General features: G+C 37.3%; 1 long non-coding RNA gene across 1 annotated transcript in view; it reads left to right on the forward strand.

Moving 5' to 3' along the window:
- The window catches only part of LOC113834358, a 90,500-nt gene extending 79,032 nt beyond the window's left edge, over positions 1–11,468 (forward strand). The window contains exons 2-4 of the long non-coding RNA XR_003482837.2: positions 5,516–5,601; positions 11,050–11,114; positions 11,385–11,468. This is a non-coding gene — a long non-coding RNA (uncharacterized LOC113834358). The remainder of the gene's footprint in view (positions 1–5,515; positions 5,602–11,049; positions 11,115–11,384) is intronic.
- The last annotated feature ends 2,593 nt before the right edge of the window (positions 11,469–14,061 follow it).

Raw genomic sequence — 14,061 nt, forward strand, 5'->3', positions numbered from 1 at the left:
GAATATCTTTTCCCATTCTTAGGCTGACATTTTGTGTTGTTGATTGCATCCTTTGCCTTATAAAAGCTTCTCAGTTTCAGGAGGTCACATTTATTAATTTTCAATCTCAGTGTCTTGTGCTACTGGTGTTATGTTCAGGAAGCAGTCTCCTGTACCAATTCATTCAAAGGTACCACCCATTTTCTCTTCTAAGAGGTTTAGTGTAGCTGGATTTGTGTTGAGGTCTTTGATCCATTTGGACTTAAGTTTTGCGCATGGCAATAGTTACGGATCTATCTGCAGTCTTCTACATGACAGCATCCAGTTATGCCAGCACCATTTGCTGAAGATGCTTTCTTTTTTCCCATTGTATAATTTTAGCTTCTTTGTCAAAAATCAGAAGTTCATACATGTGTGGGTTAATATCAGAGTTTTCAATTTGATTCCATTGGTCTACTTGTCTGTTTTTGCACTAACACCAAGCTGTTTTCAGGACTATAGCTCTATAATAGAGTTGAAGTCAGGGATTGTGATGCCTCTAGAAGTTCCTTTATTGTACAGGGTTGTTTTGGCTATCCTGGGTCTTTTGTTTTTCCATATAAAGTTGAGAATTTTCCTTTCAAGGTCTGTGAAGAATAGTGCTGGGATTTTGGATGGGGATTGCATTGAATCTCTAGATTGCTTTTGGTAAGATTGCCATTTTTACTATGTTGATCCTACCTATCCAAGAGCATGGGAGCTCTTTCCAGATTCTTTATTTTCTTTCTTTAAAAGTGCTTACAATACAGGTCTTTCACTTGTTTGACCAGCATTACCCCCAAGGTATTTTATGTTGTTTGTGGCAATTGTAAAGGGTGATGTTTCTCTGATTTCTTTCTCAGCCCATTTATTGTTTGTATATAGCAGGGCTACTGATTTTTTGTGAGTTACTCTTGTATCCTGCCACTTTGCTGAAGGTGTTTATCAGCTGTAGGAGTTCCTTGGTAGAGACTACACTTATCTTTGGGTACAAGGGAAAACATTTAGAATGCCTTTAGGAATCAAAATGAAAAAAAATTAACATTATAGGGGGGGGGGAAAGGAGGAATAGCAGGGCACAAGTTATCTGGCAGGGAAATGGGAAAAGAGGAAACTCTAGGGTTTGGGAGAGAGATAAACACAGAAGATAGGAAGGTAAAATGATAATAAGTATATCTCAAAAAGAAATAAGAAATCATGCTCTTAACTCTTTACCTAAAAATACCTATAATACTCATTAGTTGATATATAGACATACATGTATGGTAAAATGAAAATTTTCCATCTGGACTGATAATGCTCCCTCCAACAGTGCAAGACTATCCAACAAAAACACCAATATCAGGCATGAGAGGCACTCCTTTGAGTTTTTGGTCAGGGATATCCAAGAGACTCCCAAAGTATTATAGAATACTATAATTGCTTTTGATTGCTCCACAGAGATAGAAAGTAAGTCCCCACTGCTGAAGATACCATGTATTTCAGACACAGGACTCTAATAGTAAATACTGGAAAAGGAGAGCAATCTCAAAGCAGAAAGAAAAGAAGTTACTTCCCATTTTCTTTCTCTTCTTCACTTTGCTTAAATATGTTCTCAGAAAAGACTGACACAATGTTTGCCATAAAGGGACGACTTACAACAAGATTGTTGCACTAAATTACATACATAGATGTTTATAACAGATTTCTCAATTCTATTTAGGTCACTTTAGATTTTACTTTAAACCATACCAACCACACGACCAAGAACACTGAATTAGAGGGTGTGTGTGTGTGACATGCAGGGACCTAGGAACAGATACCAGAGAAGATTAGGCTTGATGGCCAATAGTTACACATCAAGCATTGCTTTTACAGTGATGTTAACCTCTGAAATTGTTTCTGGAGGCAAGTCAGCTCTTTCTGTGAAACCATGTTTAAGATCCCTCTCATTAAGTTTCTCCTCTTAGATGTTGGAAAATCAATATAAGTTAAAAGACAAATAGACTAAGCTGCTTCTTGTAGCTACAATGTATGTGACTCATGTGTATGATTTCATCTGTTCCAGTGGGTAGCATGTATGTTTGAAGTACATGAAAAACTAATCAACAAGCAATGGGTCTTACTTTACAAGAAGGAAAACACCACTCTTTATACTGGAGTCAATTTCTGATGTATGATCTATACATGCTGGTACTTAGGTTTTGTCCAATAAAACAAGCAAAGGTAAGGTAACACTCTCTCTCTCTCTCTCTCTCTCTCTCTCTCTCTCTCTCTCTCTCTCTCTCACACACACACACACACACACACACACACACACACACACACAGAGAGAGAGAGAGAGAGAGAGAGAGACCTGCATGTTGTAAGTTTGTGAGTATATTAGATGCTGACAGTTTCTGTTTGAAAGATAACTGAGTTACCCTGAGACAGAGTGCCTTCTGTTACCCTCAACACCTGCATAAAAGTGGCAGCAGTATTTGCAAAGTAAGTGGCCTTGTACTTATTTACTAACACTAACAGTATTAACTGTTGAAGCTAGATAAACACCACATGACACAAAGGATAATCAACATTCTGCCAGGGTCTTAGATAAATCTGAGTTTACTAAGATTAAGGCAGATAACACTGAGAAACTCAACAAGAAAAAAAAAAAAAAGAAAACCTTGGGCCCTAACACTTTCCCAAAAGTCAGTAGTGAAAAATTAAATAAAAAAGCAGGCACATAAGAAATAAAATACTCTTAAAACAAAATGAAACTTTAAAATAACTTAAATACTTAAATAAATACTTAAAGAATCCATAACAGTGTTAAATCAACCCTATCTAGACATGGATTTTGTTTCAGAAAATGTAAATTTAAAACCTGACCAGTCTTTAAAATGACATAAAACTGATTGTTGCAGGTACTCGGGTAGGAAGAATAAGACTTGGGAATGCTAACCATAGACTTTCAAAACCTAAAAGAAGTCTTTTCAAGTAAAATCAGTTTATGATCCAAAACCACAATTTGGAATTCCCTACTCACGGTTTCTGAACAATCCATAGCCTGCACTTCCCTTCCTGTCACAGAAAAGGTGGAACTGTGTCTCCATGATCTTCACTCCTGAAAGGAAATTGACACCAACTCAGTCCAACTAAGGAAAATTCTCTTCTTGAATCCATGTGATCAGAAAATCTCAGATACTACTTTGACCATTATCTTGTCATGTTTTGATGCATATCCAAAGAAGATCTACTTTTAATATCCCAACAATTATTTTTCTGAGAACTTGCTATGTCAAAACTAGCCCTTGGCAATAGAAACACAAACACAAAGAGATGCTGTGATGCAGAAAGCCTTCACTAAGAGTGTTTTTAATAGAGTTATATTATCATCAAATAGTAGTTCAGACCATGCTAACAAAACCAAATTTTGATCTTTCAACAAAACTGTTGGCAAACTTAAGCAAATTTCAATAGATATTGACATATTATTGAGGAAGTTGATTTTTACCTGTAAATAAAGACTGCTAAAATGCTTTTAAAAATCTTGCCTTTCAACTAACTTATTCTTACATAATTATGGTCATGCTAGCAATGTTTGTTATCTTAAAATTTAATAAGATCCAATGTTTAATTCAGTTTTTCTATTTAAAAATGCTTCACATAAATGTAGGTCAAACTAATACATTTTTGCACTCTGCTGTTGAAAGATACTTATATCTTACCTAGAAAGGTTTTTTTTTAAAAAAATATTTATTTATTATGTATACAATGTTCTGCTTCCATGTATATCTGCACACCAGAAGAGGGCACCAGATCTCATAATGGATAGTTGCTGGGAATTGAACTCAGGACCTCTGGAAGAAGAGTCAGTGCCCTTAACCTCTAAGCCATCTCTCCAGCCCCCTAGAATGCTTTTATATGCAGTCTTTATGATTAGCTATAAAGTGGCCTGGGCACATGGAAATATATAGATACCTAGGAGTACAAATAGAAGATTTTCTTCATAGATCAGAGTATAAATATTGACATTCTCAAAAAAATGGAAGAGCTCGAGAAAAAAATGCAAATGAAAATAATTCAAAAGATTTTATGTCTTTAATATGGTCAGTGCTTTTAATAGATATGTTAACAAAATCTTAAGTCATATTTTTAGCAGCAGAAAAATATATGCCTGGCTTTAATATTCTTTTATTACTGTATTATTAGAAAACTATTATTTGTTGGACCGTTTTACATGAAAGCAATTGAGTCACACCAGGGCATTCATTATTTTAACAGAAATTTTTGCTGGAAGAAAATTCTGCATGTATGTTAATGCACATACTGACTGCAATAACGTTTAGTTGCCAGGGAAAGCAGAGCGATATGATGTTAGGATTTAACTTCCTTTAGAGCCCAAAGAAAGATGTTTCCATTGCCTTTATAACTTGAAAGCAAGTGAAACAAGCTTTTCACTCTCCAAAGCATTCTTGTTTAAAACAATATGCAATTTAAATTCACTTCCCAGAATATAAAATCAGATCATTTAAGAGGAGGAAAATGATCCAAGAAAAAATAAACCATGTGTCATTAATTCAGTTATAAATTATTAGCCAAAAGCAGCTTCTCAGCATTTGTATTTGATGAACAAAAATTGATTGCTTCAAGGGCATTTCAATCCTTTGATGTTCCCATCTTTTAGCTCACCACAAATCTGAATCCTTAACAGAATGATTATAGCATTATAGTAATCCTGAGAGCCAATACTAAAGGATTTGCAAGAGCAATTGAGATCAATAGTTTGAAAAGAATGTCTTTTTGAATTGACAGTGCTGTCTCGCCTGATCGTGAACCTGAACAAAATAAACGGAGTCTAAGTACACAAGCAATCTCTCAGGCTGAGCTGAGCTGCTATGATGAGCCAGTTTTCTGAGCTCTTGAATAGATCTGGTTGCTGAATATTTCTAAAGGATTAAACCCAAACTAATGGCAACCCAAAGATATTTTGCAAACAATCAGTCTCCTGCTAAAATAGTTACGATAATACATTAAGGGTCTTCATTTGGTATTCAAAGGAGTGAGTTCAGCCACAGGTTCAAACATTTGCCTTTCCATAGTTTGAGATTATGGGAAATTGGATTAGAGGTAACATTGTCTTAATGGTCATCTACTTTGGACCACTTTGAAACTTAGAATCCCTACAGCATTCCAGAATGGACTGGAAAGGACCATATTCTTAACATATAACATATTAGAAACCCAATAACCCAAGAATGTGTAAAGACACAATTGCCCAAATCTATGGAATTTCCAAATTGTAACATTATTTGATGCCTCAAAAGACAGAAAAAGACAGCGAATTGTTAAAAGCTTCTTGAACAATTCAAGGATTAGCATAAAATTATACATGAAGGAGGGTTAGCCCAGTCATACACTCACTCACCACAGTGGGGGCATTGTTAGTGAACACAAATGGACTCTAAGAAAGTGTGACGGCATCTTAACATCTCCTAAGGACCTGCATGCTTGAACATTGATGTACATATTCTCCATTCTTTGTTTCTTCAACAAGGGGTCAGCTTCATCTACTGGAAAAGGAAGTTAGGAGGCTCAGAGGGCACACATCTGGAGAACATCCCGTGGAAAACTTGTGAATGGGTAAGTAATCTCTTTCAGAACCAAGACAAGGAGTGGTAATTTATGACTTAACAGACTGCAAACCCTACCATTAATTCTAACATACAGACTTTAAACCAAGTGATTGGGAAGAGTAAAATAACTAACAGTGATGAGCAGAAGCAAAACAACAATCCTAAATAACATGAGTTTTACATTGTTATTTGAAGGTGACAGGGCTTGTGTTTCTGGCCACCATACAGGGTAGCCTTGCTGGCCTGTACTTGCGAGGGTACAGATCCCCACATTTCTGGCATCTGAAGAAGTGGTTCAAATTAAAAGTGTTTTAAAGTCAATCCTTGAGAACTGAGCTGGACAAATAGGCATGAACTTGGAGGCTATGCATGGTAACACATGATTCCTAAAGATAACCTTTTTCTCAAGCTGTCTAAAATGTTTCATAGCTGGTCTTTTCTAAATGAATCAAAAGAAGAATAAGCAGGAACTAGCATAAATAATAGCTGCCTTAAAAGGGAGCAGAAAGATTGATAGCTCTACAAATGGCAGCCACCTGCACCAGGAAAACTCAAAGAAAGAGAATAAGGATTTGAAGAGAAAGAATAATTTGAGATGTGACAGCAAAGAATAGAAATCACTCCCCAGAAGGTGTTTAAAAAGCTCTTCTCCATCCTACTTAATCACTGTTCCCTTAAGCCCATAAATTAAAATGCAATGCATATGTTATATGCATTATAAGTACGAGAACTCACATAATCTAAAGCATCTTAACTTTGCCCAGATTGTTTTCATACCGACAGCCTCAATCCTATTAATGATGAAAGAATAGCAAGCTCTTAAAATGACCTCTCCTGGATCACATTCATCTATTATTATGTTAAATTGTGGCAATGATGATCTGGTACCTTCTCATGAGCAAAAGTATGAGCAATGTTTCACTAAATGTAAAAGAAAGCTGTTTAGCAGCAGAGTACACTTTATCGTGACTTTCATGTTAACTTGGCAACAATTCAGTAATACCTTTATTATATTCAGATAAATGTTTTAAAAGAGTATATTGTTGGTAGAAGAAATATATAGCTTCCTATGTAAAATTATTAAAGAATGAAAAATGTGTAACTCTAACTTTTCAGTAATTCAGTTTAACTGATATAATTAATAGCAACTTGTCTCATAGCAAAGGCCAAAGAGAAATAAAACACTATAAGGAGCCTATAATTGTATTAGGGGCTGTCCATGTGGCTCAATGTGTGTTTTTGTTGTGAAAGAAGAATATGGCTAGTTCCTTCCCAGGTCTAGCATGTTGCTTTGTGGTGGTTTGAAAGAAAATAGTCCCCAAAGAGAGTGGCACTCTTAGGAGAGGTGTGGCCTTGCTGGAGGACCTGTGTCAATGTGGAAGCAGGCTTTAAGGTCTCATGTATTCTCAAGATACTGTCCAGTGTCTCAGAGCACATCCTGTTGCCTGTGCAGGATGTAAGACTCTCTGCTGCTTCTCCAGCACCATTGTCTGACTGCACACCACCACATTGCACCATGATAATAATATGAATTAAACCTCTAAAAATGTAAGCCACCCCAATTAAACATTTCCCTTTATAAAAGATGCCATAGTCATAGTGTCTATTCATAGCAATAGAAACCCTAAGACAAGCTTCTAAAAGCCTTGGAATTTCCAGAATGATGGAAATGCTTTTGTTATTCATTCTGAGGCCCTTTTGATCATGCCTGAGTTTATGCTAATAAGATTACTCCTATGAATCCTAGATGGGCTATGATAGAGATTTGTCTGGTCACCAGGAAGAACAAGTCAATAGAGGATGGGAAATTTCAAACTCCCTCAACATACTCCAGACAGAAGGGGGACTGGAGATCAAACTCTAAAATCTCTTGGTTCATGAGTAAGATTTGCTGAGCAAACACTCCAAGCACTGGGAAAGGAAAAAAGATTTCTCCTATTCTTTGCCCTATGCATTTTGTCCATTTGGCTTTTCTTAACTTGTACTCTCTGTTGTAAACTGTAAGTGTAAATAAAGTATCTTGCTGAGTTCTGTGAGCCACTCGTAGTTGACAGAATTTCAATCAGAATAAACTCAGAATAAACAAGTGGTCAGAATTTTATCAGTGTAACACTTATGATTGGTGGCAGAAGTGGTAGCAGTCTTCTAAGATTGAACACTTTGAGTTATGTGATCTCATACTAATTCTAGGTAGACCATATCAACATTGAATTGAACTGGACAATATCCTGTTTTTGTCACAGAGAACTGGAGAATGGCTCAGTGTGAGAAAACCACACAGATTTTTATTTCAGAAATGATGTGAACAAAAAAAGATTTTTTTCAACAACAGTACAATTACTCCACTGCCGTAAACAACTATAAAAACATTTAAAAACCTACATATTCCTAAGTCATGTCAACAACATATACCAGTGAAAGAGCTGTACAAAAATAACATGAGAACAGAACAAACGTTGGGCACCAGAAAACACCAACCCTTACCACAGTCTTCTTTGGGACACTCGCCTAGAAGATGTTCTCTACCATCTGGACCATTTTAAGTTTATTTATAACTATTTCCTTACACTGAACTTCTTCATTCCTATGTACAATAGGTATTACACAGTGGCTTCTAAATAGCAAGGACATCACCCAGACTCTTACCCTATCCATAGTCTCCCAGGGTACAGTCAGCCTGTTTCTCTACCTATAAATATATACAACCCTTGAAACTCCATTTTGAAACTAGGCAGTTCTCTTGGGACCTTTCTATATCAGCTGGGAGCTTTCTCTCTGTGGTCTTTCACATATTAACATCCTCACTACTTGATCAATTCCTGTTCCTGTGGCTCAGCCTTTGCCCACAAGGCAAAGTCTCTGAGAACAAAGAAATCTGCAACAATCCTCACAAAAAAAAAAAAAAACTACATCAAGAATAGATGAATTTAATTAGTTACCATTTCTTAATCTTTAAACAAAATTATAAAATTAGACAAATTCTAGGTTTGTATAACTAAAGTAGAAATATTCTGTCTTTTGGATGCTAAAACAATTAACTATTTAAATTACAGGGAGACCAAGTTTGACTGTATAGAAACCAAACAACACAAAGACAGATGCACTTCAGGGGTGGATGAACTTGTGTCCTGATTTCTGATGTTGACTAATGAGAATCAGAAGTATAGGGTTTTTTGTTGCTATTAGAAATATCAAATACAAAGAAAGTTAATTATACAGTTGGAGAATACTTGGTAAAACTGAAGGGCAAGAATTTGCTGGAATGCCATGTCAAGAAGCATGGAGGTCTACTCACTTTAAAGCTCTCAAAATTGTAATTTTGTTTCTGTCTGCCACTTGCTCTATTCATTTCTTCCTTTGCAGACAAGATTTCTCTACTTTTCCCCCTCTGTAGTATAATATGGTGTCCTAACGGCTCCCAGGTTTCCCTGGTTACAAAATACAGTTACAGCCTCAGGCAGTAGCTCAAGACCTCAGACTCAATGCAAAATTGTTTGGGAAAATAAAAATGACTGTTTCATTTTAAGTCAGTTGTTCAAAAAGCTTTGGTGAGAGAGAGACATGGAAAGGTGGGGTTCTTCAGAGGTGTCCACTGCAGGTGTAATGGCTGTGATTCATAAATTTTTATTCTTTAGGAAACATGGCAGGCGTTAAATCCCATGACATAGGGAGATTGAACTATGTTATTGCTAACACTAATATTGGAACGTTCTAAGCAAAATTTTTGTTAATAATTTATTTATTTTTATTTTATGTACATTGGTGTTTTGCCTGCATACATGTCTATATAAGAAACAGGAGTTACAGACAACTGTGAGCTGCTATGTGGGTGCTGGGAATTGAACCTGGGTCCTCTGGAAGAGCAGTCAGTGCTTTTAATCTCTGGGCCAACTCTCCAGACCCTAAGCACAAATTTACTGGTAGCCAATTTGCAGTGGTCTTGGGGATGTTCAGGTGTTGCCCAGAGGTGGCAGTTACAGCCTTTCACTTTCAGGAATCTTCCAGATACTTTGTAACACAATTTAAGCTTTTACTTGTAGGTGGATCCAGCAAACCTGAATGCAGTACCCATTTTCAAGTTACAAATGATGTCAAATGAGGCTTAGAGAAGTAAAGTGTTTTCAAGTATGACACAGATAAAAATGGCAAAACCAGGTTTCAATCAAAGGAAACATACTGGCAAGCACAGTGTACGCAGTTTGTCTAAACTAGCAATCAGGAAAGAGAGAGGCTGGTGCTGCCTGGTGCCAGATACTCACATTTAGCTGAAAAATTCAAATGGGGCCTGTATTTCTACCTCCCTTGTGAGATACAGGAAGTATGTTAAACTTTCAAAATGAAAAGTAAGGGGCTGGAAAGATGATCCAGTGAGCAAGAGTGCCTTCTTTCTCTTTAACAGTGAAGACCTACATTTGAGTCCCCAGCACCCTGTGCCTATGCCCACAGCATTAGGGGGATGGAGACAGGCAGATTCCTAAGGCTGAGTGACCAGCTAAACCTAGCTGAAATACTGAGCTTTGCTCCAGTGAGAGACCCTGTATCTGGGCAAAATAGCAGAAAATAATTAAGGAAGACATCCAACATCTTTCTCTGGCCTACACACACACACACACACACACACACACACACACAGAGAGGGGGGGACACAGACACAGACACAGACACAGGCAGAGAGGGGAAGGAGGAGAGAGGGATGGAGGGAGGGAGGGAAGGAGGGAGGGAGGGAGAGAGGGAGGGAAGGAGGGAGGGAAGGAAGAGAGGGAGAGAAGGAGGGAGGGAGGGAGAGAGGGAGGAAGGGAGGGAGAAACTGAGGATGGGAGGGAGGGTGGGAGAGAGGGAAAGACAGAGAGACACAGAAACTGTAACTTAAATCAATATGTCAACATAAGCTACAAAACACAAAATTCAACAATTCAATGCAAAAACTTATGCCCCCTTAAGGCAGCCAAGCACGTGTGCTTTACACCATCTGAGAGACAAGCTGGACACACAGGCCCTAGGAATTAAATTCTTCTTTGGCTTGTGTAAGCTGAGTAAGAATTAAAGGAGTTTTTGTTAGAGGAAAAGCTTTCCACCCAGGTTTTGTTCACTGAAGTTAGGGAACAGTTAATTTTAAAATAAGTGCACTTAAGAACAGCGTTTGATCTGCCAACAAGTAAACCAAGAATTCAGTAAAATGGAAAAAGTTTTAAAGTCTGGAAGTGATATAAAATTGTCTTGAAAAATAAAATGCTTCACTTGTGCGATAGTGGCTTGGTTCCAGGTCTGATGTAAGTGTAGTACCCAGAGATTTCCCAAAGTAAGTTTATATGGCTAGAGAAGTGTTATGTATTCTGGTCAGCTCTGATAGGCATCAGCCTTTTGGCACTTCTGCTAGCTGTTGGGGATTTGCATAGTTCTAAGATGGTATTGGTGAGTCACCCTGTGCCTCTCAAAGTCACTGCTGTCATTTCAGGATACACTGCCCCATGACTTGGGTTGGACCTCAAGATGATCTCAAAACACATGCAATTTCCAGAGGTGAGTCTTCTCTTAGCTGTAGAGCCTACTCTGTATGAAACTGCAAAGGTCACAAAAGTGTCAACAGATGGGGGAAAAGATCATAAATTAGGATAAACTGAAACTGAAAACAAACTCAAGAGAAACTCTGTAGGGCTAAACAGAAGCATTTGGTAGAAGAAAAATCTGAATGTGACTGTCATAGGGCTTCCTAAGGGTAGAGGATGCCTGGAATTTGAGGGAGAAGAATGCACAGTGGGAAACCCTAAACTATGCTTTTTCTCTCTTAAGGAAGCAAAGGAGACTTGACATACTCCTCAGACATCACAACTAATTTTGCCAGAAAGTTCTACCTAGAGATGAGAAGGAGAGTAAGTCATAAACCTAGGGTTCATTGAATAAAAATTATTCATAGCCTTATTAGAAATAAAACTGATAAATTAGTCCTGGCAAAGAAAACACTCTGGATATTATATATGCTTTATGTTACAAGCTTTCAGATATATCAATGAATATCTTTCTTAAACATGAGTTGGCAGAAACTGTTTCAAACCTTCTTCACATGCATGCATTATGTGCATTAAACAAAGTACATTTTTCTTCCCGTTACTTGTGTGGGAGGCCCCTGAGGATCTCATTCTGTGACAGGCACAACATCATTTAGCACCATTTATCACTGGTTGAAGATGTGTGAAATTGCTACTTAACAGAATTCCCTCTGACAGTCTGTCATGTGCAAAACCAACTTCTATTGTTTGCAATATGTGCTCTCTATATAAATTAACATATTAGGAAAGAAGTCTAAACCACAGCTAATATTGCTGTTATCATATTATTAGGCAAAGGCCCATTGTGTGTTAGGAGCTCCATGTGGCAGACCTACATAGATGACACAGGTAATGCTCCACTTCCTCTTTCTCCCTCCCTTTGTTCTAACAGGTTAAGTTCCCCTTCAGCACTTTGTCATCTTGTTGTTTTTAAAAAGTTAAACTTGGCCAGCACTCCTTATTATGTGTCTCTTATATTCCTATGGATTGGGGGATATATTTGCTAAGTTAGAATGTGAAAGTTACTCAAGAAAGGAAACTAACAGAATTTGATAGAGTATTAAGCATTGTGGAATAAGGGGGGATCTAATAACCCATTAGCATTCCAAGCAGGCTGCGTGAAACTTTCAAATGATGAGTCTTAACTGGACCTGCCCCAGTCTCCATGCACACACATCCCAGGAGTGCCTGCATCCAGGGGACCCTACACAGGATGCTGGCACAGCATCTGGGATTTAATCACCACAGCTGAGAATGTTTCTGGACAGACCCTCAACTGGTTTCTCCAAATTTTTCTCATGACTGAACTGTTTGATATACATTAACTCACATGGTTTTCTTTGTAGATGATTTTTGCAGATATTTGGTCTTTTGACACATTTGTGTTACAAAGAAAAACATATGTACTGACCAACTATTTCTACAAGAATAGGTTCCAGGGTTTTTAAATAGTTTTTGTTTCTAACTTAGCTTTTCTTAAATAAAAAAATAAAATAAAATAAAAACCCCTTCTCCTTTTTCCATATGGGCCATATAACAGTCATATTTAAAATTCCTTAAGATCAATGGCAGTGCAGTTAAGCACAGTTTTACTTAGGAAATAAATAATGATTGTCAGGAGAATTAGCAAACATTAATGTGAAGAACAAATCCCTATTGAATAACAATGTAGAGGGGTATGTTTTGTCTATGAATGGTTATACCTCATCTGGCATTTCTGCTGCTCATCCAGATTCACACAGTCTATGTCTAATATAATGACTGACATCCTTGTATATGAAAGGCCATATCCTCTGAGAATTGGAATTCAGAAAGAAAGGTGAACCAGCATAACAAAAAAGGTAATCCAGACAAATCAAAAAGCAAGTAGGTAACCCTGAGCTGCTGTTTCTCAGCTGAGGTGTCCCAGGCCCCATAGCTTCATCTGATGTGTATTTACATTGTTGTCAGTGATGTAATAATTACCAAATTATCTAAAACATTTTCAGTTATAAAATTTATACTGTCTTATAGCTACCTCTCTCAAGACTGTTTAAATGGCTGAGCCAAGATGTGACAGAAGTTTACTGCATTCCATGATTTACTTCTGGAACCCAGTGTCATTATTGGTCCAACTCAGTTCTTCGAGGTTGTAAGATTAAAGTTCCTGTTTTGATTTCCGGTGCATTTTCTGTTCACTCCTAAAATCTGCTCTCATTCCTTGTCATGCAGTTCTGTCCACCTTCAAACTAGCTATGGAACACAAAACTTCACTTGTGCTTTGAATGTCTGCCTTCCTTTTCTGGCACCAGTTAGAGAGAACTCCTGACTTTAAATGGGTTGTCTGAGTGTGTCCAGACCAATAAACTGTCCATCATGTGAACATCAATTGACTTGTAATTACATCTACAAAATCCCTTTCACAGAAGAATGTGATTTGTTTGAGAACTTGTAGATGGGAATTTTGATGTTAGATCCACATATTTAATTCTGCCTACTAAATGAAGTTTAAAAACCACCATTTTGTAATAACATTCAATCAGGCCTCAGATCACTACTCAGAGTTTGAAAATGTTGCTACCTTGTCAAAGTTGAGACATTCAGGGCTTTTATTAGTAATCTTAAAGTAACTGGTCACACAGTTGTTAAAAGGAAGGATATAGCCTAAAATATCAATATATTAGGTGAGATTAAGAGAAAACAGTTTTTCTATTGTTGCAAAACTAATCCAACGACTAGTTCAGATTCTGGAAAGAGGTTCAGTTTCACAACTCCAGACCTTTCAAATCAAAACAGGACTCAGAAATTCCCCAGCACAAACAGATCTACATGAGTACTTCCCTCAACCATTTTTTCTTCATTTGGTATTTCTAGGACATGTTCTTAGTTCCTAGGGACACCAAACTATTCCATGGAAAGGAAAGCAAAGTGTGAACTTGCTT

Source organism: Cricetulus griseus, chromosome 2 (assembly GCF_003668045.3).
Source record: "Cricetulus griseus strain 17A/GY chromosome 2, alternate assembly CriGri-PICRH-1.0, whole genome shotgun sequence".
NCBI lineage: Eukaryota > Metazoa > Chordata > Mammalia > Rodentia > Cricetidae > Cricetulus > Cricetulus griseus.